Source organism: Bos indicus x Bos taurus, chromosome 13, assembly GCF_003369695.1.
Source record: "Bos indicus x Bos taurus breed Angus x Brahman F1 hybrid chromosome 13, Bos_hybrid_MaternalHap_v2.0, whole genome shotgun sequence".
Lineage (NCBI taxonomy): Eukaryota > Metazoa > Chordata > Mammalia > Artiodactyla > Bovidae > Bos > Bos indicus x Bos taurus.
The window spans coordinates 69,995,957-70,022,020 of record NC_040088.1 but is presented as its reverse complement, the minus strand read 5'-3'; the positions used below and the strand labels follow the sequence as shown (position 1 = coordinate 70,022,020).

General features: G+C 37.7%; 1 protein-coding gene across 1 annotated transcript in view; it reads right to left on the bottom strand.

The window, feature by feature from the left end:
• The window catches only part of CELF2 (CUGBP Elav-like family member 2), an 884,302-nt gene extending 862,843 nt beyond the window's left edge, over positions 1–21,459 (bottom strand). Inside the window, exon 1 of the mRNA XM_027560192.1 lies at positions 21,393–21,459. The gene's annotated coding sequence lies outside the window, so the exon portion shown is untranslated. The remainder of the gene's footprint in view (positions 1–21,392) is intronic.
• Positions 21,460–26,064: the final 4,605 nt, after the last annotated feature.

The window sequence follows — 26,064 nt, the reverse complement described above, 5'->3', positions numbered from 1 at the left end:
TTCTTCTTCATCTACTTATGTGTTGTTCACCCAATTATAAATTTTCCAGTAGTATCATATAAACCCGAATGGCAAATGTCACTGTGACTGGGATGATAACTTTGAGTCTAAAACAACCAACTTAAAAGAAGGGAAAAGGACATTAGAAAATTTAATAACCTCATCTTTGGAATAAATTATTGCTGAGAGAATTTTTCCTTTCTTACCCCAAAGAATTCTACATATGGTAGAAAGAAAGATTAAGAAATCCTTCCAGTTTCACCAAATCATGCTAAACAAAATCAATCATTTTAACCTATTCTTGGTGCTTTTACCTTCGTATTGCTCCCAAACCAGATAAAATATTCAGTTGCTGCCAGTAATTTACACTTTACTGGGAATGATTTTAAAGCCAAAATTGTCCTAGCTAGAAATGATGGCGGTTGGACATCTATTTTGAGAAATGTCTGGGGTTAAAGAAAGGCATGGACAATTGTGCTCGTGAGTACTAATTTCTTACAGCCCCAGTCTACCTAGCAGTCATGTCTGTCATTCTGACTGAATAATTTATTTAGAATTCTCTCTCATGCATTATATTCATGGTGCTGTGCTAAGTTGCTTCAGTCGTGTCCGAGACTATTTGTGACCACATGGACTGTAGCCCGCCAAGCTCCTCTTTCATGGGATTCTCTAGGCAAGAACACTGGGGTGGGTTGCCATTTCCTTCTCCAGGGGATCTTCCCAACCCGGGGATTGAATCCATGTCTCTTATGCCTCCTGCACTGGCAAGTGGATTCTTCACTACTAGTGTCACCCAGTAAGCCCAAATAAAAGTGAAAAATATTTTCCTCTAATGACTTAACTCAATTTTTATATTCTGGCATATTTAGAGAAGGCTTTATCTCGCAAAACATATTTTTTTTCCTAATCTAAAATTAGATATAGTAACAATGTCCTAACTGCACTAAAGAGAATGTATACGTTAGACCTTCTCTCTTGAATTCAGAATTTTCTGGTAGCTTTTTGAGTTTCATTAGGCACACAAATGTACAAGATGTTTAATATGCTTCATGATGAAAACATGTATCTAAGGTTATAAACGTCAATAAATAAAAAAGCCTAACACTGGCCTGATTTCAGTTTTTGGTGGGTAGAAACCCATAATGTAATTGAGAACTCAAAAGCATTGGGGTCTATAGTTTTTCCTATCCAAGTCATGGTTTGAAAGTGAAAGTGAAAGTGAAGTCGCTCAGTTGTGTCCGACTCTTCGCGACCCATGGACTGTAACCTACCAAGCTCCTCCGTCCATGGGATTCTCCAAGCAAGAATACTGGAGTGGGTTGCCATTTCCTTCTCCAGGGGATCTTCGCTGCTCAGGGATCAAACCCAGGTCTCCTGCATTGCAGGCAGATGCTTTACTGACAAAAGCAATTTATATCCCACAAAACATAATCTTCTATTAGACAAAAGGGTGAAAAGCTGATGGCTAGTTTTTGTTCTTGGAGGATAGATAAGAAACATGGAAACTGGTGTCTGAGTGATTTTTTTTAATTAATTAGTTTATTTAAATTGGAGGCTAATTACTTTACAATATTGTGGTGTATATTGACATGAATCAGCCATGGCTGTACATGTGACCCCCATCCCGAACCCCCTTCCCACCTCCCTCCCCATCCCATCCCTCTGGGTCATCCCAGTGTGTTTGGCAATGACTCAACCATAAGAAGACAGAGTCAAAATAACTTCTGAAAGAATACTATGTCTGTGACATTAAATTGTATTACAGACATTGTCGGGCAGAAATAAGTAACCTGTCACGTTACTGGAGGATCTATTTTCCCTGGGGAGCTGTTATTGATATTCTTACTAAAATAAGATGAGGAAGGCAAAGACGCTATGCTATAGAGTTTAAAATATCATAAATCCTATAGGTCAGCAGTGGGCAAATAGTTCCCATCAAGAGTCGGATTATAACTATTTTAGGTGTTGCAGGTCACACGCAGTTTCTCTTCTCTTTCCTCCTTTCCTCCTTCTTTCCTTTCTTCTATTTTTCTTTCTTTTATTGTACAACCCTTAAAAATGTAAAAACATTCTTAGCTCAAGGTCTATGACTACAGCAGGTTATGGGTCTGTTAATCATATTTACTTTAAAAAAATCATATTTACTTTTTAGGGATGTTATATATATGATAATCCTCTGCTAGAAACTTGCTGAGTCAAGAAGACAGGACGTGGTGGGGATGCAGATTTGATGGACGAGGGCTTTAATTAAGAAAGGATAATCTCCCAAACTTTGAATATCTGAATGTCAACCAAGTGGTTTCATTTTTTCTACCTACCTTGCTATGAATGTCTCGGGCAAACCAGAGGGATCAAACATTTTTGAGCCAACTATTATATTTTTATCAGTCACAGAAAGTCCCTCTGAATCAAAGGCTGCATCAATAGAGGGTGGACAGAGTCATAATTTTAATTGTCCATTATCTCCGACAACCTTTTTTTTTTTAAGCTTAACTTTTTAAAGACTAGCTTTAGATTCACAACAAAATGGCAAGGAAGGAGCAGAGATTTCCTATAAAATCCCTGCTGTTCTCCCCTGTACACATGCATTGCTGTTGTTCAGTCACTTAGTCGTGTCTGACTCTTTGTGACCCCATGGACTCAGCACACCAGGCTTTCCTGTCCCTCACTATCTCCTGGAGTTTGCTCAAACTCACATCCATTGAGTCATGATGCCATCCAATCATCTCACCCTCTGTACTCTCTTCTCCTGCTGCCCTCAATCTTTCCTGGCATCAGGGTCTTTTTCAGTGAATCAGGTCTTCACACCAGGTGGCCAAAATATTGGAGCTTCAGCTTCAGCATCAGTCCTTTCAATGAATATGTAGGGTTGGTTTCCTTTAGGATTGACTAGCTTGATCTTGTTGTTATCCAAGGGAGTATCAGGAGTCTTCTGCAGCACCATGATTCAAAAGCATCAATTCTTCAGTGCTCAGCCTTCTGTATGGTCCAACTCTCACATCTGTACATGACTACCGGAAAAAACCATAGCTTTGACTATACATATCTTTATCAGCAAAGTGATATCTTTGCTTTTTATTAAAAAAATTTTTTTTTAAAATACACTGTCTAGCTTTGTCATAGATTTTCTTTCCAAGGAGCAAGCATCTTTTAATTTCATGGCTGTAGTCACTGTCTGCAGTGATTTTGGAGCCCAAGAAAATAAAGTCTGTCACTATTTCCATCTTTCCCCCATCTATTTGCCATGAAGTGACAAATTGTGGTCCACTGGAGAAGGGAATGGCAAACCATTTCAGCATTCTTGCCTTGAGAACCCCATACACATGCATAGCTTTCCCCATTATTAAAATCCCCATCAGGGTGGTAGGTCTGTACGACTGATGAACCTACGAAGACACGTCAGCATCACTCAAGGTCCATTCTTGATATTGTACATTCGATGCGTTTGAACAGGTGTATAATGACACATATTCATCATTATAGCATCACAGACTAGTTTCACTGTCCTAAACAATATTCTGTGATCTGCCTAATCATCCCTTTTCCAGTCCTTGGCAACCATGGATATTTTTGCTATTTGTGTAGTTTTGCTTTTCTCAGAACTTCATCTAGTTGGAATCACACAGTATGTAGCCATTTCAGATTGCCTTCTTTCACTTAGTAATATGCGTTTAAGGTTCCTTCATGTCTTTTCAAACCAGTCAATCCTAAAGGAAAATCAACCCTGAATATTCATTGGAAGGGCTGATGCTAAAGCTGAAACTATAATACTAAAGGCAAAAGGAGTAGTAGGGGCGGGGCGGCAGAGAATGAGACGGTTGGACGGCATCATCGACTCCCTGGACCTGAGTTTGAAAAAACTCCAGGAGATAGTGAAAAACAGGGGAGCCTGGTGTGCTACAGTCCATGGGGTCACAAAGAACTGGACCCAACTTAGTGACTAAACAACAACATGTCTTTTCATAGCTTGATATTTCATTTCTTTTTAATGCTGAATAATATTACATTGTCTGCATCTACAACTGTTTATTTATCCATTCATCTACTGAGGAAAGTCTTGGTTGCTTCCAAGTTTTTCCAATTATGAATAAAGCTGCTATAAACACCTCTGGGCAGATTTTTCCTAGGGCATAAGATTTCAGCTCCTCTGGGTAAATACCAAGGAGTACTGTTGCTGAATTGATAATTTCATTTTTAAATATGTTGAATTTATGCTTTTATTTTTCAGTGTTATGGGATGTGCTATGGAAATGTCCAATCATGAGGCTGACCTAGGATTGTGGAGTGGTCACTATTCCCAGCATGATGGTTTAATTTACAGTAGTTCTCCATTTTAAAATATAAGAAAAAGGCTAGTTATTTTAATTTTTTATTTCTCTGATCCCTTGCATTTGTGCAGATACTTGAGCTGACTGTTAAAGAAATTAAAGAAAAATGTATTTGTTTAAATTACCTAAATTTCTGGAATTTCTTCTTTTTTGGAAAACAGTTTCAACTACATTATCTTGTTTGTCCTCAAAGTATTCTGATTTACTAAAGGAATACATATTAAAAAATATATTGGTCTCCAGGTGGGGCCAGGAAAGGAAAAACAGCTAAGATCCTTACTTAAGAAGAGAGGTATGGGTGGATGTTGGGCTTGTCCATGGTTGAAGAGAACCTAAACATTAAAGGCTAAAATAGGGCAACCACAGTTCACTAACTTTATGAAAAAGAACACAGGGAATGTAGGAAATCATCACTCTGGAAATAAAAACTCAGAAAAAATAGTGTGATTGAAGAAACGCCAAAGATTCTCATTAAAAAATCATTCTATACTGTTAACACTCTGATGAGAAATAAATACTTTCCCACCTGAAGCTGGTTATGTATTAGGGAATTTGATGCTTTTCTTTTTCAAAACTTGCATGCTAGCAAATACATTTAGTGCAGATTTTTACTTGCTATAAAAACTTCTAGGTTAAAGATATTTGAAAGTAGGATGAGAGTGTACCCATTCAAACACTGATGTCAGAGCATCAGCCAGATGGGATGACATTTTTACTCTCTATTCCTGGATTCTGGAGCTCATGCCCTTTCCCCAGAGGAGATGTTTATTGATATCATAACACTGTTAATGTTCTTAACTTGGTAATAAAAGATGACATTTACATACACTTAGCCCTTGGCTTCAGCATCAAACTTACTTCTCAAATAACTTTTTTTTTTAGACTTCTTTTGATATGGACCATTTTTACTGAATTTGTTACAGTATTGTTTCTGTTCTATGTTTCGGTTATTTTAGCTGCGAAGCATGTGGGATCTTGGCCCCCTAACCAGGGATCAAGCCCACACCCTTTGTGTTGGAAGGCAAAGTCTCAACCACTAGACTGCCAGGGAAGTCCCTCGAGTACCTTTCTGAGAGTAAACACAAAGTTGAATATTTCCTATCATGTGACTGGACCTACGTGGGATGAGACAGAGGGGAAGGGCTGGATGATTAGTTAGATCAGAATTGAGAGCGGTAGAATTATTAAAAAAATAAAACCCAAAAAACCAAACCTCTTTACTAGCCAATGTGAATGGCATGAAATTGAATCGAGTTGACATCATGGGACTTTACCAAAGGCATTCTTGAATTTGCAGAAATTTACCAAGTTATTGTTTCAATTGCTTCTTGCTAATCTCTGCTAACCAACTCTCTGCCTTGGAATAGGTATTCTGAAGAGCACAAAACCCAAGCAGGCTTGGTACTGGAAAGCACAATCCATAGACAACTTTAGCACAACAGGTGCCCAAGTAACTCAGAAGTCACAGTATGCAAAATGAAAGGGAATTGTCAACGACCACTACAAAGCAATGAGCCAAACAATTTTAACAGTGGAATATACCAAAGAAGAAAAGGAAGAAAATGTCTGCCCACTCACAGAAAAATGCACTTTCTGATCATAGCTGCCCAAATTGAGAGTTTAAGGGTTCATTACTTAAAAGTCAAGCCTTCCTCTCCATAAAGATAGACAGGATCTGAACCAAGTGTTATCAAGTAACCAAGAAGATTTTTGCTTTTTTTTGGCTAGCCTTAAATTACCTACGAGAACAATGTATCAATCTATTGAGCATACAAGTTAGGGAGTAAAATGTTTTCATTATGGGACAATATATTTTTGGTCCTTGTACCACCAATGAACTAAATTACACTTGTTCCCCAGAAAGAGACCCTCAGATTATATAATTGCAGTTTTTTTTCTTCCTAGATAATGATGCCATCCTGAAATTTGATCTGGAAGAAAGAAAGAGAAATACTTTTCAACTGTGATTTTTCACAATTCATTCATTTATTTTAATTGGAGGATAATCACTTCACAATATTGTGATGGTTTTTGCCATACACTGATGTGAATCAGCCACGGGTACACATGTGACCCCCCAATCCTGTATGCCAACCCACCTCCCTCCCCACCCCATCCCTTTGGGTTGTCCCAGAGCACTGACTTTGGGTTCCCTGCTTCATGTATCAAACTTACACTGGTCATCTACTTTATGTATGGTAATATACATGTTTCAATGTTATTCTCTCAAATCATCTGACCCTTGCCTTCTCCCACAGAGTCCAAAAGTCTGTTCTTTACATCTGCATCTCTTGCTGCCTTGCATATCAGGTCGTCATTACTGTCTTTCTAAATTCCATGTATATGTGCTAATATACAGTATTGGTGTTTCTCTTTCTGACTTACTTCACTCTGTATAATAGACTCCAGGTTCATCCACCTCATTACTACTGACTCAAATGTGTTCCTTTTTATAGCTGAGTAGTATTCCATTGAGTATATGTACCACTATTTTCTTATACATTTGTCTGCCGATGGACATCTAGGTTGGTTCCATGACCTAGCTATTGTAAACAGTGCTGCAATGAACACTGGGGTACATGTGTCTCTTTCAACTCTTGTTTCCTCAGTGTGTATATATGCCCAGCAAAGGGATTGCTGGGTCATAAGGCAGTTCTATTTCCAGTTTTTTAAGGAATCTCCACACAGTTCTTCATAGTGGTTGTGCCAGTTTGTATTCCCACCAACAGTGTAAGAGGGTTCCCTTTTCTCCTTACACCCTCTCCAGCAATTATTGTTTGTGGACTTTTTGATGGCAGCCATTCTGACCGGCGTGAGATGATATCCCCTTGTGGTTTTGCATTTCTCTAATAATGAGTGATGTCGAGGACCTTTTCATGTTTATTAGCCATCTGTATGTCTTCTTTGGAGAAACGTGTGTGTAGTTCTTTTGCCCACTTTTTGATTGGGTTGTTCATTTTTGGTATTGAGCTGCATGAGCTCCTTGTGTATTTTGGAGATTAATTCTCTGTCAGTTGTTTCGTTTGCTATTATTTTCTCCCATTCTGAACGTTGCCTTTTCACCTTGCTTAATTTTTCAACTGTTTTTCTCTGAGTGGCCAAGCCTGAGAGCTTGAAAAATGCTGCCAATAATTGACTCGCAATATGGGTAACTCAATGGGTAACTCGATATGGTAACTTATATATATATATATATAAGTGAGTCAGAGGGAAACTGGTGTGGGTCCCAGTCAAGGTGTCAGAGAACACGGAACTGAGGATGAGATCATTAAGAAGGAGCCCATGGCGTGCTTCTGAGTTCGGTATTCCCTTTCTGTCTACCTGCCTCATTTTTAGAGTGATGGTAACAACAACTGCCCTACCCAGATCAGAGAGATGCAGAGGGAAGTCACTACCTGTGTTCACAGCAAAGTGCTCTAGAAATGTAACTGGTGGTCGGGGAGGCGGGGAACGTTCAAAATATAGCCCATAATGATCCTTTCCTCTATGAAAGCTCCTGAACTATTTTTGTAACACTATTTTGGAGACTCTGACCCTGAAATCTTGTCAATCCTCTTCTCTATCTTTTCTACAGACCTCTATGTTAGGGACAACATTCCCAGTCCATCAGAGAAATCTGTCAGATCTTCTTATGAATCACGTCGTAAGGCTGCCCCCTTCTCATCACTTCCACAGCTAACATCCTAGTCCTGGTCTCATCCTCTCTTAGAGGACTAGTCCAACTGTTCTCCTTCCGCCACGAGTTTTCAGCCAACAGCCCACTCTCCACAGAGTAGCCACAACGATCCGTTGAAATTAATAGTCAAATCTTGTCACTCCTCAGTTCAAAGCCCTCCTGATGACTTCCTCTCACACAGAGAATTTCTCACACAAGCCTTCACCATGTCTCACAACGCCCCAGAGTAGGCGGTGGCAAACTGTTGCTTTTGTTGCACCCGTGGCTTTTATATTTTTTAATGGATGCCACATGAATATTATATATAATTCAAATTTCAGGGTCCACAAATAAAGTTTTATTGGAACAGTCATGTTGATTTAGTTACATACTGTCTATAGTTGCTTTCATTGATTCCACAACACAGAGTTGAGTTGTTACCTACATATTATGGCCCACAGAGCCTAAAATGTTCACATCTAGAAATTTACAGAAAAACTTCGTCAACCTCTGTCCACAGGGTATGACCTCTCTTCTTTCCTACTATTCTTTTCATTGCTGCTCTTCTCTAGTCATGCTGATAGCTCACTCTTTCACACTAGTCCTTGCTACAGTGCTTTTTTATATGCTGTTTTTCCTTTCGCCCTTGGATACTATTACCCTCAATTTCCTACACCTTCTTCTTTCACATCACTCTAGAATCTGGTACCTCCCCCAGAGAGCTCTTCCTTGATAATCTTGCAGAAAATAGCACTGTTATAAAATTAAAAACAGCACCCAAAAAATTTGCATTTAAGTTATAGTTTCTAGTTTTTCTGAGTTCAAACTCTTTCTGTTTTAGATGTTGACTTCTTTAATAATTAAAAGTTAATATTAAATATCAGATATTTAATATGAATGAACCAGATACAGGTTAGAGGACAAACTGGGAGTAGAAACTGACATGCTTCTCTCTCTCTCTATTTTTTTTCCTGCTCTCCTAGAGCTTAGTTTGTGACTCTGCACAAATAATTTGGCATAAGGAATCTCAGTTTTCCCTTCAATGACTTAATGGTTATTCCCCTTGAGCAATATGGCAAATATGATGAATAAACATAGACATATAACCATTGCATTAAGAAAAGCCTTAAGAGCATCAGGAACAACCAAACATCTCTTCAACATACAATGCCATCCTTACCAAGATGTCATTCTTAAGATTTTTCCTTAGAAATCATTTTGATATTTGGCTACAATTATGTAAAGTTTAAAAATAAAATAAAATTTAAAAAAAGAAAACTATCTTTACTAAAATTTTCAAATTACGTATCTAGCAATGGCACTTTCATTAGTTTCCTAGGGTTGTCTTTAAAAAGTACCACAAACTGAGTGGCTTAAAACAACAGAAATTTATTGCCTCACAGTTCTGGAGGCTAAATGTTCAAAATCAAAGTGTTAGCAGAGCCATGTTCCTTCTGAATCTTATAACAGAATTCTTTCCTGCCTCCTTCCGGCTTCTGGTGCCTCACCAGCATCTTTGATGTTCCTTGGGTTGCAGCTACAGAAATCTAATCTTTGGTTTGGCTATCACAGGGCATTGTATCTGTGTGTCTCTGTCATCATATGACTATGTTTTTATGGACACCAGTCATACTGGACTGGGGGCCCACTTTATGCCAGAATGATCTCATCATAACTTTACCAATTTCATCTGTAATGGTTCTTTTTCTGCTAAGGTCACATTGTGAGGTGCTGAGGGTCGAAACATCAATATTACTCTTTTGTGGGGAGACACAATACAAGCCACAATAGCATCCCACAGTGCAATGGCAAGGATCTCCACTTTAATACATATCTTCACAGATACACGTGAACTCCTTGTTCTCACCAAAGCATATTCTTTTATGTGTATCTGTCAATTTTCACTGTAAATAGCATTCATTTTGGGGAGAGTATTAACAAATTGATACTGAGATTGCCCAGTTTCTTTTGGTGGTATTGGCTTTCTTCTGATAAGTAGTGTTAAAGGTCCAGATTTGTGTGTCATCCTTCCGCTGGGCTGGATGAAGCACAAGCTGGAATCAAGATTGCTGGAAGAAATATCAATAACCTCAGATATGCAGATGACACCACCCTTATGGCAGAAAGCCGAAAAGAACTAAAGAGCCTTTTGATGAAAGTGAAAGAGGAGAGTGAAAAATCTGGCCTAAAACTCAACATTCAGAAAACTAAGATCATGACATCTTGTCCCATCACTTCATGGCATATAGATGGGGAGACAGTGGAAACAGTGACAGACTTTGTAATTTTGGGCTCCAAAATCACTGCAGATGGTGACTGCAGCCATGAAATTAAAAGACACTTACTCCTTGGAAGAAAAGTTATGACCAGCCTAGATAGCATATTAAAAAGCAGAGACATTACTTTGCCAACAAAGGTCTGTCTAGTCAAAGCTATGGTTTTTCCAGTAGTCATGTATGGATGTGAGAGTTGGACTGTAAAGAAAGCTGAGTGCTGAAGAATTGATGCTTTTGAACTGTGGTGTTGGAGAAGGCTCTTGGGAGTCCCTTGGACTGCAAGGAGATTAAACCAGTCCATCCTGAAGGAAATCAGTCCTGAATATTTTTTGGAAGGACTGATACTGAAGCTGAAACTCCAATACTTTGGCCACCTGATGTGAAGAGCTGACTCATTTGAAAAGACCTTGATGCTGGGAAAGATTGAAGGTGGGAAGAAAAGGAGACGACAGAGGGTGAGATAGGTGGATGGCATCACTGCCTCAATGGACATGAGTTTGAATAAACTCCAGGAGTTTGTGATGGACAGGGAAGTCTGGCATGCTGCAGTCCATGGGGTCACAAAGAGTTGGACACAACTGACTGACTGAACTGAAATGAAGCCTGAGAATAAATAACTGATGACCTAATCGTCTATCTTCCACGTGGAGCTAACACACTTATTACCATCACTTAAAGCCTCATAGCTACAATAAGACCTTGAAGTTGTTAGATTAGTGGGTTGGAATCTTGTTAGTTTGTTCTAAAGTAGAAAAAAAAAATCCCATAAAATGCTGTTCATTTATACCCTTTTTAATAAGATTCAATGCTGCCAATTCTTAAACTGAGTGAGATGTGAATGTATTAGCCATTTAATGAGAGAATGTAATGACTGTAGTGCAGGTTTAAAACTGATATATATGAAAAAGCCAAAGAGCTTACTCTTTGGATTAGTTTATTTCTTATTTTTTAAATACTGTAGTCCCTGTTATTTGAGACACAGAAAATATATCAATATGCTTATAAAAAGAGTTTATAATTATGGCAGGGGAGTTAAGTAGTTATGCAAACCCTTTCCAGATAAAATCATAACGACTGGATACACATAAAAAGACTTTAATAGTTCATTGATACTGGAATGTGTCTGTAAGTATACAAAAACTAGAGACTGTTTATTCTTGGGGGGAAGAAAAAACCAACTCATAATTATAAAAGGTAAGCAATGTAAGGGGTTTCCCAATCCTCATGGCTATTGTGGAAGAAAATGGCTGTGGAAAAACACAGCCTTGTCAGCAAATGTTTGCAGAGATCAGAGTTCAACACTGGAAATGTAAAGATAAAGTGCTGAGAGCAGGTTAATTGTAGAGAAATGAAACCAAAAATCCATAGTGTCTGGCTGACAGATAAACTATGCATGGTGAAAAGAAATTCTATAGGGCCTGACAATAAAACAAGAAGAGGTCAAAGAGGAATCTACTACTGAGAGATGAAAGATGCATGGCCCCAAATATATGCTTTTGCTGCTTTTAAAGTTGAATACATTTTCCAGTTATATAAAACATAGCCAGGAGAAAGCTGTAGCCTCAGGGATTTAAAGTGTCAGAAGAGAGATGCTAAGGCTATGCCATGGAAGCTAGATTTAGAAGGAAATTCCTAGAAGCAAAGAAACCATAGAAAGGGTAAGCCCCCAAATATGAGTAAAATCTTTGCCAAAGTCCCTAGTTGCCAAATTACACAGGCCCAGGGGAGACCTCCAGGAGGTCAAGCTAGTAAAGTAGCATTGGGAGGGTATAAGAACCGACCAGAGATACCAGTAGCTAAATACTACAGAGGAAGCAAATGTTGCAGTTCATGTCCAAGTGGATTAACTGAACACTGGGGGAAAAAAAGCAATTTCCAGAACACTACAGAATTCACTGTCACAGCAATGTGTTATCTTAAATATTCAATTTACAACCAAAAATTACTAGACATGCAAAGACAGAGCAAAGTGTGACTCATAAACAGGAAGAAAGACAATCAGTAGAAACTGACTCCCAATGGTCCCAAAGGTTGAATTTAGCAAATGAAAACTTTAAAGCAGAAATTTACAAAATATGTTCAAAGAATTAAATAAAGTATAATATCAATGAGTGAAAAACAAGAAAGTCTCAAAAGAGACGCATCCACAGAAAAATAGAAATCTGACAACTTAAAAATTTGATAAATTTAAAAAATTGACTAGATATGCTCAACAGTAGATTGGAGATGGCAGAATAAAATATAGTTTATAGCCCCCTCTAAGGAACTGTGGAGGCCAAAAGATATTGCAATGATACAATGAAAGTGTTGAAACAAATACAAGGTTGTCAATAATAAATTCCATATTTAATGAAGTTATCTTAAAAAATAAAAATGAAATTAAAACATTTTTGGATAAACAGAAAGTGAGAAAAATCTGCTAAAACCACTAGAACTAAAAGTAAATTTGTGAAGATAGCAGTATAGAAGGTCACAATACAAACAGCAGTAGTGTATGTATATATGTGTGTGTGTGTGTGTGTGTATATATATATATATATATATATATGAAAGCAACAGAAGTTTAAAAGTGAAATATAATTCCACTTTAATAGTATTCAAAAGTATTATATACTTAGGGTTAGGGATAATTTTAATAAACTAGAAAAATACTTGTATGCTCAAAACTATAATCTTTGCTCAAACTAAAGAACAACTAAATTAATGGAACACAACTAAATTAATATTCATGGATGGAAGAATCAGTGTACTTGAAATGTCAGTTCTACAAATTGAACAATATATTCAATGCAAATGCAATAAAATTTTCAGCAGGAATTTTATTTGGGGACAAATTTTATAAGCTACTTCTAAAATTCATGTGAAAATGGTAACGACTGAGGAAAAAACAAAACAATTTTGAGAAAGAGGAAGTTGGAGTAATTATATTACCTATTTTAACACATATGAGGTCAACTGATTTTTGACAAATAGTCCAAGGTAATTAAAAGGCAAACAGAGTAAGTTTCTCAGTAATGGTGCTAGAGCAATTGGGTATCTATATACTAAAAAAAGACCTTGATTTTTACCTCATATCAAACATAAAAATAGAGATGAATAAGAGATCTATACATAAAAAGTACAATTATAGAAGATATAGAGGAAAACACAGAAGAAAAATCTTTGTCATCTTCTAACAATTAAGGATTTCTTAGAACACAAAAAGTATAACTATAAAAGAAAAAAAAAACTGATACATTGGTTGTATGGTATGTTTAAATTGGATTAATTCAAATTTTAAAATGACGCTTTTTGAAAGACGCCATTGAAAATACAGAAAGAGGACTTCCCTGGTGATCCAGTGGCAAAGAAGCCGTCTGCCAATGCAGGAGGCATGGGTTCAATCCCTGATCTGAGAAGATCCTACGTGCCACAGAGCATAAACACTTGTACATGGACGCTCATGAGCTTTGTTTATAACAGCTTCCCGATGGAAACTACCCACATGTCCATCAACAGAGGAATGAATGAGCAAAATGTCAGATATTGGTATAATGGAATGCCACTCACCAATTAAAAATCTATGTAACGATATGTATGGATCTCAAAGGCATGATGCTGAATGAAAGAAGCCAGACACAAGAGGACACACTCTATGATTCCACTTATAAAACTTAATAAAATGCAGATAATCTCTAGTGACAGAAAGCAAATCAGTGGTGGCCTAAAGGTTAGGTGTGGAGGACAGGGCTGATGCAAATGGACATAGAAAACTTTTATGTGGCTGGAATGTTCTATATCTTAATTGTTATGGTGGCTCCACAGTGCACACATCGGTGTGTGTGTATGTTTAGTTGTTCAGTCGTGTCCGACTCTTTGTGACCCTTTAGACTGTAGCCCGCCAGGCTCCTCTGTCCATGGGATTTCCCAGGCAAGAATACTGGAATGGGTTGCTATCTCCTCCTCCAGGGGATCGTCCTAACCCAGGAATTGAATCTGTGTTTCCTGCACTGCAGGCGGATTCTTTGCCTGCTGAACCACATCAAATTGTACACTTAATATGGATCCATTTTACTGTATGCAAATTACGTATCAATTCAGTTGATTGAAATACCTACCAAATATCTTTTAAAGTGAGGCCAGAATTTTGGGGATTCACCCCCCCAATTCCTCACGTACATTACTCTTCTAGATAATACGCGTAGTGTGATAAAAATACTCAGAGAATCATTTACCTGCAAATTATCTCCTTGCCAGAAAAGAATGCTATCTCACCTTAATTTTTTATAATAACCTTTAAAAAGATGAATGTTCAGAGAGCATTATCTCCTTATAATGTCATCTGCAGAACACAGGACTGTTTTAATATACAAATATGGCACCCTACTCCAGTACTCTTGCTTGGAAAATCCCATGGATGGAGGAGCCTAGTAGGCTGCAGTCCATGGGGTCGCTAAAAGTCAGACATGACTGAGCAACTTCATATTCACTTTTCACTTTCATGCATTGGAGAAGGAAATGGCAACCCACTCCAGTGTTCTTGCCTGGAGAATCCCAGGGACGGGAGAGCCTGGTGGGCTGCCATCTATGAGGTCGCACAGAGTCGGACACGACTGAAGTGACTTAGCAGCAGCATGGCCCCATCAAACAAAATTGAACAAAAGAACTTGTTTCATGAGTTTCTCTGTGGCCTGCTTCCATCATAGTATAACTGGTAGATTCTCAGGTATGTTCTTCATACTACTCAAGGGCTACTTAAAAAGTACACAGAAAGTGTCAGACTGAGTGTTGTGGTTATAAAAACAACTTTAGGACAGTGGTTCCCAACTCCTTCAAACTTGGCTTTCTTTTCTATGACTGTCACTTATCCGATCAGTTCATTCCTGTTCAAGTCAACTACAGATGTTCCTTAGGAAAGTCCTCTGGAGATTCGAACAAAGCCTCATGTACAGTGTACAGAAATACATAAATGATTCCTGATGATCTGATCCACAGTCCAATAAATTCTACACACATGTAGAAATCAAGTACTGCCCACATGTGCCATCTGTCTTATGAAACTTACTTGTTGCCTCATGTCACCTCTGTTATGTCTTATGTTTCTACCTGTCTTTGTGTCTTCATCTGCACCCTTGAACTTGATACTTATTTGGCTCTTCTATTTCAGTTTTTGACCTTATCTGTTTCTCAATCTGTCTTTCTGAGCCTCCCTGACTGTGTTCCCCACATCTCTGAGCCACTATCCTACACTTCTGCACTCAGACCCAGCTTCTGAAACTCAGTCTGGAACTCAGCCTAAGTCTACTGATTAGGATGATCTTGACATTTTTGATAACATTCAACATTCATTAAACAAATATTTATTGAGTGCATGCTATGTGCCGGGTATATCTAGATGCCAGCAATAAACAGAATAGAATGTCTGCATTTATAAAATATTTATTTTAATGGAGAGAGTCTAACAATGAACAAATTACAAAGTAGACTATACTCTATAGTAGGTGGTGATATATCCTATGGAGAAAAACAAAGCAGTGAAGGAGGACAGGGAAGGTGAGGATGAGTTGTATTTATAATAGGGTCATAAGACAGGGTGACATTTGGGCAAAACATGAAGTGAGCAAGTATCTGATAAAGACATTTGTGAGAATAACTTAGACCTGCTGCTGCTGCTGCTGCTAAGTTGCTTCAGTCGTGTCCGACTCTGTGCGACCCCATAGACGGCAGCCCACCAGGCTCCCCCATCCCTGGGATTCTCCAGGCAAGAACACTGGAGAGGGTTGCCATTTCCTTCTCCAATACGTGAAAGTGAAAAGCGAAAGTGAAGTCGCTCAGTTGTGTTCAACTCTTTGCGACCCCATGGACTGCAGCCTACCAGGCTCCTCCGTCCATGGGATTTTCCAGGCAAGAGTACTGGAGTGGGGTGCCACTGCCTTCTCCAACTTAGACCTAGAGAAAAGCAAGTTCAAAGATCCTGAGGTAAGAGCATATGTGGTGTGCTCTGTGTATAAGTCCATGAATGTACTTGAAGTACACTGGGCAAAAGGAGATGATGGGAGAGCCAGCAGGATGTGGGGGTTAGGTAGATGCTTGTTGGCCCTGGACAGCTCTATTTTATTCTCATGCCATGATAGATTTGTACATTACCACCTTTTACTACCAAAAGTGTTCAGGTTAAAGTGAAAAATTACATGCTCACCCTAGTATAATCTTATAAGGAATTGACTTCTTTGAATGAGAAGGGAAACATGAAGAGATTTTTCTAAAAGTGACAATTAAAATCAGTTTGTAAAGCAATTATCCTCCAATTAAAAATAAAAAATTAAAAAATCAGATGAGTAAAATGTGTAGATGACATGAAAACTTGTAAAGTACAAAAGGCTACATAGTCCATGTAAGCCTTTCTCTCACCCTGTGCCCTTTCTCCCACCCGTGTGTTCCTGTCCTGGACACAACCGCTATTATCAGTTTCCAAGGTATCTTTACTGCAGTGCTTTGGACACAGGAGTGATACAACACAGCCCTCATCTCTAATGGACCACTCAGGCTGCTGTGTTAAGAAGACTGGGGTAGAAGCATGGGACCAGTCAGGAAGTTATTACAAAATTCCAGGTAAGCAAAGAACTTCCTTAATTCCACTACCCAAAGACAGGAAGAAATAGAAAAAAAGTATATTTTTTCACTTTAGAAAGAGTTAGTCTCTCTTTGGGTTAGAACAGTTTTTTCTGGAACCCACCAATCTTACTTGTCTGCTCCCTAGTTTCTATGGGAGCACTTGAAACAAATTTCATAATGTTTAAAACCACTTGTAAGGATACATTTTATGATCATTTGTTTCAAAACATCTTATATTTTGAGCTTCTTGAGGATGGGAACCATATCTCTTTCTTTAATAAGGGTATATCAATGCCTTTAAGAACAAATTTTGAATGAAATAAGAACTTACACGTCCTTTTCTCTTGCTACTCTTCCAATAGAAATAATCTAAGAGCAACTCAATTTCTTTTTATCTCCTTCCAAACTCGAGTTTCTAAAAGATTAATTCATAGTCGGATGGGAATAAAGAAAAAAAAAATTAAACTAGTTTCTAATATGTATACATCCAAAGTATTTTTTTCATCTTCTTTTTATACAAACAATAGGAAACCAAGGAGGCATGGAGAAAACAAAGGCTTATGAGATTTAGTATGCCTAAGCATTTATATATTTATGCAAGAAGTATAAGATGGATATTTAAGAAACGGGCTTTAAAAAATATTCCAATTTTACCCATATATTTTCTATTATTAATGTATAGGTTGTAAACTATGACTTTTTCAAAAATTATTTCATGACTAAAGTGTTATTAGGATGGATACTGCTGCTGCTGCTAAGTCACCTCAGTCGTGTCCGACTCTGTGTGACCCCATAGATGGCAGCCCACCAGGCTCCCCCATCCCTGGGATTCTCCAGGCAAGAACACTGGAGTGGGTTGCCATTTCCTTCTCCAGTGCATGAAAGTGAAAAGTGAAAGTGAAGTCGCTCAGTCGTGCCTGACTCTTAGCGACCCCATGGACTGCAGCCTACCAGGCTCCTCCGTCCATGGGATTTTCCAGGCAAAAGTACTAGTATAAACATAATAATTTTTTATGTCTTTAAGAAAAGGATTGCTCTATATTTTAGTTTTAAGGAGAGAGATATTCTCTTTATTTTCTTGGGAACCATGTAGGAATCATTTCAGTAGGTGGTGGAACAGTGGTTTTTATATACACTTGCTGTTCTGTTGAAACGTTTCTCTCTAGTCCTGCGGGCATCACTGTGTCAGTGAAGAGAGTACACAGAATGAAATCAAGGGGTTGGCATAAGCACACATCGACTCAGCCCAACCACAGAGGCTAGGCCTTGTAGCTTACTCATTGGTGATGATTCTCTTGCACTTTGTTTAAAAAGCTGGGCCATTGTGGTCCGTAACTGGCATCCCTTTTTCTCTGCCTTAGAAGTTACCCGTCTTCACCTTGGTGGAACTGAAAGATGTCTCCTGTTGGGTGAGGCCACTTCCTCTCTGTAACGATGTGGAGACAGAGGCCCAACAAGATTCAGTAACAAAATCAGTGGGTATTTAGGGTTTGGAATGGCTATCTCCTGATACCCAGTTTACTGCTTCTTGCTTGCTTTCTTATATAGTGGAAAAAATACAGATATAAACTATATGTATAATAATAATCTTCTAAAAACACGAGACATGGAAAACATATGTGATTATAGAAGATGAACTGAAGCAAAAGTGGGACACGAAGAATATAATGGTTCCAAAAGGTCAGAAACAATAAGTTATAATTTTCCTTGTTCTCAAGAACCTAACACGATGTTAAGTTGGTTGTAGGCTAATTGCTCAAATTACATCTTTTTTTTTTTTTTTAAACACCAGTTAAACTTCTACTACTTTGTAATTCCCTGCATGACCATGATATGGCTTTGTCATTATTCAATTTCCCATATATTCTAACATTGTTCATACTCACTAAATATTTATAATGAATTAAGCAAATGTCATATTTTCAGAAAGTATTACTTATACTTTTATGTGGGCTGGACATTTTCATTCTAGCATCATATGTAATTTTATCTGTTCAAATGTCTGTGTGTCAATAACAGCGTTTGCCCTCTCCATAAGGTAATTTGTTTCAACGCCTGCACAATTATAAGGTGAGAACTATTTCCAATCGCCACAAGAGCTAAATGGGAAATTTAGCTACAGCAGAAAACACTGTTGAAGAATTTTTCTCTTGAAATTGTAATGTTATATCACTTCAGCCAGGGAAGAAGAAAAGACATTCTTATATTGTGTATGGTTAGATATCCGGATTGAGGGTTATTACTGGCTCTGTTTCTCTTGGAAAAAAAATGGATAGGGTAGAACTCTAACTAAAGTAATTTCAGTGTTATTCAATATTGCATTAATGGAGGGAAGCATCATTTTAACTGCAGCAATCTATAGAATTATGGACTGATTACTAGTTCAAATGACAGAGTCCTACAATGAAACCCATAATTTTACATTACGTTCTGCAAGAGATGATAGCAGTTCTTCACATATAATGGTATTGCTAGCCCAGAATCTTGTTAATGCTCATAGACTGAGAGGTTGTGCTTATCGTTCCTTATTTTGAATCAAGAAGAAAAATTTTTTCAAAGGTCTTCTGGCCTTTATTTTTCATATCGGGGATTTTGATCAGTTAGAAATTTTCATAGAAGAGGTACCTTGATTTTAAAAATTTCAAGAATTTAGTAGAATAGTAAAACTACTAAAAAACGAGTATTTTCTTAGAAAATTAAGAAATGCAAGTGCTGCGGTTTAACTTGCGTATAGCTCTTTGTAGCTATTTCCAGTCACTGATTTCTATGGAAAGTAGCTTCAGAGTTAGTTGCTTGTTACCGAGCAACAATTTATTCCAATTATAACTGAAATGTTCCTAATAGACAGTTACTGGTGGATAAAAACAGATTTTAAAAATGAACTATTAAATCCATAGTATTTTCTCTTGTTGTAAGAGGCAGAAATTATTCTAACAATTGACATTTTCTAATGTTCCAAGGTCTTTTTAGACATTTCAAGTGATCTGGGGGGCATCGGTGAGGACTCATGGGGTGGCACGGTTCAGAGCTGTTAAATGTGGAAATGACACAATTAGAAAAGCTACAGAGACTAGGGACAGAATGTTACCAGTGTACAGAATGCCACGTTCTCTTCCAGATGCAAATGGCACACAGTCTTCAAGCTTTCACAAGAGATGTTTTTCTTTGAAAAAGTTCTTAATGGACATTTGGTAACTACATCCTCTTTTTAAAGATCTCCCTACTGCATGTTTAATTATCTCTTAAAAATAAAAAGTATAAAAACAAAAACTACCACAGTTTACAAACAACCATGAAGAACAGACAAATATATCCCTTGATATTTTATATGTTTTTTTTAAGGCAATAAAAGAGAATATTTCCTAAGTTTCTTGACCCAAATCCAAGGACATTCCTGACCAGCTTCAACCTTTCCTTGAGTATTCTGGCTTCTGAAGCTAGCACCTGAGCTAGCTCAAAGCTCTAAGTTTGCCCCATGGATGTATGCACGAATGACATAGTTTGCAAGACAGATAAGATTTCTATGTTTTCTTCTTTCTTTATACTATTAAAATGAAGTCTAAAATGTACTGACCAGAGTTGCAAATTGATGTAAACAAAATTTACATGCGTAGGAGGAACAGAAGTACACTGATTATAAGAGACGTAAGCTTGGGAACTTTGAGTCAACAATCATGCATTTTGAAATGTGTCTTAACTGATCTGATCAATCCCAACAGCAGAATGAAGACCCAATTGCTGAAAACTCACATTATTTAGGTTCAATCTTCTATCCCCCCATACCAGAAAACAGGCAAGAACACTCTCAGTACCAGCCCCAGGCAGGGTATAAAGAAATACTTGTTGAATTTAATTGGGCTGAATTAAAATTTGTCCTTTTAAAGAATAAAGTTGGCATCTCAAGTTCAAGGTCCCCTGATGATCTAGGCTGTCCACAGCTGACTGTCTAATGAACTCCTGACGAGTTGTAGATGAAAGAGATTAAAATAACACTGCTCAGAACTCACTTTAGGCTGTTTCATTATCCGGACTAAGGAAGTCTAGGATAATTACAGTGTTACTTTAAAAAAAAAGTTTCATCATTGTACTTCCTGTTTGGCGAGTAAATAATAAAACATTTATGGTCTGTAAGGCACCTATTAAAACCCATGACACTTTGCAGAAGCTAGTAACTTGGAGAAGTCAAGAATTCTCCCTGACAGGACACTGAAACGCCAACCTTAAACGATCAACGACTCATTGCCATAGTGCGACAGTCTTAGCCCTGTTGCAACTGGGCGACTCATCAATTCCCAGAGAGAAGCATCATCAGGGTACATAGGGATGCGGTTATTACCCATTTTAAGTATGACGCGAAGGTCACATATCAGGCAATTACACCTTTTCATTACATGCTAACCCCTCACGGCAGGGAAGCCACGCTTATGACTGCATTAGACAGACAAAGCCTTCAGTTCTTTTTATTTTTTCTTTTTAAAAAATGAAAAGCAAAAAAAAAAAAAAAAAAAGAATTAAAAAAAATTAAATGTGTTTTCTTACCAGCACGTAGCAGCACCAACTCGGTCACAGGAATGTTGCCTTTACAGGTTTCTCTTTTAATTATCCTGGAAGCAGGGAGACAAAAAAAAAAAAAAAAAGGCAAAGAAGAAGCAGGGTGGTTAAATTAGCGTGCTGGAATCTTTTCAGTTTGTCGCAGAGTAGAAAAATAAAAAAGGAAAAAAAAGGCTCAGTAATTTAAATTTGCTCTCAGTTCAGCCTGCGTGGTTGGGTCCCGCCCCTGCCTCCCGCTGGGTTCCCCTACCTGCAAGGCTGAAATTGACAGCTACTGTGCAAACAAAAAAAGGCAACAAGCATGCTGGGACCATTCTGTCTGCTGTTTGGGTCTCACTTGTCCTGACAACTAAAAATCATCAGTGGAAAGGTATTCAGCTTTTTCTGTTTGAAGCATTTGCATGTAATTCCCTTCCATTTTAATTGATACACCATAGCTCATGATGATGGGGTTTGATTACTGTTTTTTTTTTTTTTTTGTCTTTCCTTTTTTCTTAATCTGTATAATAATGAGTTATTACTATTATTGATATTTTACTATTATATCTGTTTATTGCCATCCTGTACATCTCCCACTGTCCTCTTCACCTCTCCAAGAAAGACTCTCTCCTGTCTTTTCCTTTAACATGTCAACACTGTAATTTCTAGGAATGATAGAAATACCAAGATTACTAGGGCTTCTACTTTTCTTCTAATACTTTTTTTTTTTTTTTTTTGAGCATGTAATGTTGAAATGTTGAGAATAATTCCAGGGACAGAAGGGCCCAGGAAGAAAATTCCATAAGCACCAGCAACTTCTAAGAAGGATGAAATATTAATGTAAGAAGTCTGCAGCCAGATCCAAAAAGTTCCTATTCATATTCATGAACTGGGCAAAGAGCTAAAAATCGTACAGATAAATTTGGTCTCCACTACAGACTTCACCTGAGGTGTCTTCTATAGAAAACTGCTTTAATTTTAGCACCAAAAATAAAATGGTTACTTAATGCACAGCAGATTGTCAGTCTGTAGCAGAGGAGTTATGAAAGATAATGAAACCCATACTTCTTTTGTCAGGATTTTGATGGCTTACCCAGAATTTACAACAAGCCTTTTTGTTGTTGTTTTCTAAATGCTCTTTTCAGATGAGGCTATTATGGGCTATTTTGGTATCACGATATTACAAACCTCCATGGAGTATGAATTATCTGCAGGTTTGCTTCTTAATCTGAAGCATTGCTTCTAAAATGGAAGATAACGTTGTTTCTCCTGTTAAACTATGGATGTTCCTTATATCATTCTACTGCTCTGACGTCAGAAAGAGTACCATGCTGATGAGTGTCATGTCATATAGTTGGGGCCAGGGTGGTTAAGAATAGAAGATAAAATGTGTGTAGATTTTCGCCAGTGGCTAAAAACATGAAAGAAAATTACTCTTACCAACATGATAGCATTTAATCTACCCTTGCTTATTAGTTTTCCTATTTTTAAAAATATTTCCCCCTTATCCCTACCTCAAGCCCTTTCGAAGGATTTCAATATTTTTTCATAACTCATACAATCCCTGAAAGCCAAAAATGGGCTTAATTTAGTGGACTTTAACATACTTCACTTTTTAAGGTCAGATTTTCACATCTGAAATGAATACAAGTATAAATTAAGTGAACATGATTTAGTTTTCCAAATCGGTAAAAATTTAGTTGAGTGCCAGGAATTCATGTTGTCATTTGAGGTCTCATAATAAATTCAAACCCAATTAAAAGTGGAAAGGGTTGAGGTGTCTCAAAACAAAATGACATCTTTTTCTTGTAGTGAAATCTGTATCAGAATTTTTTCTCCAGTAGTAATAAATGCTTTTTGCTCCGTTCCCACAAACAGCTGTAGTGGAGAAAAATAAGGCAGGTCAAGTACTCAAGAAGCCATGTTAACTTCCCAGGTAGTTAGGCAATCAGCTTTAATGAAACAGTGGTAAATTACACCAATGTGCTAATTAGGGTACTTTGTCACAGCATCAAATGCAATAAAACCAACCCATGCTTTGGCTTGGAAAGTGTCATGCATAGATTTCTTTCAAAAGATTTAATTGAAGAGAGATTTTATTTTCCTGAAGCGTTCTGTAAATGCAAGGGATTTTTATCAACCCTTTCATTTTAAAGAGTTCTAGAAAGCAACGTAGAACTGAAGATACACACAGAAGAGACAAACACATAGAACCGGAAAAAAATAAATGATTCTTTTTTAGTTTGGTTTCTTATTTTAGAGATACATGTTTTTTATAACTAATATGCCAACACGAAATACTTTGGTATCATGGTGGATAACAGCACACACTGAGAACATGTGAGATAAAATACAGATAGACACAGATCAGCACATGTTGTCTTGTGCTCTGAATATCTCTATTTTAAATGAAGAAGAAAGAGTATTTTTATGGTTGCCAGTGCTGCCTGGATACAATTAGCAGAATATTAGTCTTAATCAAATAAAAAATCTTGACATTTAACTTTAGAGCAGGAGCAGTATTTAGGAAATGTATGAGCCCCACGTTTCCACTAGACATTTAGCTTGTTACTTTGGAAGTTTCTACTTGGTGCTGAGGGACCAAGTACTGGCTTATCATGTGTCTCGTAGCCAATCTAGGGGAAAAAAAAAAAAACACTTCATAAACATCCTACTAAATTGTTAGGGAACTCTGTGTGGTGATATACATTGTATAGCTTTCAAATTGTGGAAATGTGTCTTAAAGAAATACATTGAATGTGTTTCAAAGAGTAGGTTTAATGTGATATATCGGAGAAGGCAATGGCACCCCACTCCAGTACTCTTGCCTGGAAAATTCCATGGACGGCGGAGCCTGGTGGGCTGTAGTCCATGGGGTCGCTAAGAGTTGGACATGACTGAGCAACTTCTCTTTCATTTTTCACTTTCATGCATTGGAGAAGGAAATGGCAACCCACTCCAGTGTTCTTGCCTGGAGAATGCCAGGGATGGTGGAGCCTGGTGGGCTGCCATCTATGGGGTTGCACAGAGTTGGACACAACTGATGCGACTTAGCAGCAGCAGCAGCAGCAGCCGCAATGTGATATATGGTTTAAATGTTCACGCCCATGGAAACAATATTAGGGGAGGAAGTGCTGGTTTATTTTTTTGATGTGTTTCAAATTAATACATTTTTACCTTTTCAGTTATAAATGACAATAAAATACTTTTCAAACTTACTGCAGATTTTAAAATAACTTTATTACTTTTTGAAAATGTCTCCCTAATTCTGAATCAACTATCTTCAGTGTGATTTTACTATTTTGTCTTTGGAACAGCAAAACACTTCTTAATGAATGATATATTATGACCCTGACTACATTATTATGACCCTACTATATTATTGACTACAATAGCCCATGAACAATTTCTTAAAAAAAAAAATTCTGAGAAATTGTGTACATTTATTGCTATACTTCAGTACCATAATTAACCCCTTTAAACCTTAATAACCAGAAAATATCTCTCTACCTTCATTAAAATGGCCAACTGACCCTGGGTTGTCTTTTGACCCAAGTTTCCAATGTTAAACTAATTTTATCAAATTTATGAAGTTTAACTTGAGTTTCTAAGTGTATGCTTACACAGAAAGTCAGAATTCCTGACTTTAACAGGATTTTCACAATGATTTATTTGGTATCACCAAATACACACAGAGTTATGGAGAGTTTAGCCTGGGAATTTAGATTATAAAGGGATCAGCTTGGAAACTAATATTTGACCCAGATTGAACAAAGCCTATCCGATGCTTTAAACTTCCATAGGCCATTTCTATCTTGCTGCCAAGATAGAAAGATGCCAAGATGGGCATACATGCTAAAAATGAACTGTTTTTAAATTCAATTCAGTTCTGAAGTGTGAGGTAGTCCAGATGAGAGTGGGTTCAAATGACTCAGCATAACGTCCCTTTGCTAGTGGTGCCAGGAACTTGTGATCCATCAAGGATCGTAGCACTTTATAATGGGAGATGATATTAATTTCTATTTCTAAACTCAAAGTATACATTTTTCCTCTGATAGAGTAAACATTCAAGATACAAGCAGAGAACACAGTAAGCTACAGAAAATAAAAAGAACACCCAAGTTAGACATATACAGAACTATAGTGCTTTTCAGCAATGTAGATTACCTGGTTAAACTGGCAGCTAGATTTTGCAGAGTATATTGTTAAGGAGCAAAGCTTCCTTACAAATCAGTGGATAAGAGATGGTATTTTGAGATAGTATGTGCAAAGATGAAACCCCAAAGAAATTTGAATCCCTACACTGACCAAGGGAGAAGGGTATGGTGACCCACTCCAGTATTCATGCCTGGGACATCCCATGGACAGAGGAACATGGCAGGTTATTGTCCATGGGATCGCAGAGTCGGACATGACTGAGCAACTAATATACTGACCAAGGAGAGGGGAAAAAAAAAGACAAAGTGTTTAGAGAATAGGATCCATAGAAAACATCTGTGTTTGAAAGAAGGGGTGACATCTTGCTTGGGTACTGCAGTGGATGGCAGCACAGCTTATCCTGTGGGGGCTGTAGAGAGGTGCAAGTTTTGCACAGTGTGTGGTGATGTGGTTGGTCTGAGACACGTTCACGGGACAAAGTAGAGGAGAGCTCCAGGACCCAGTCAAGCTCTCCAGAAAGTGA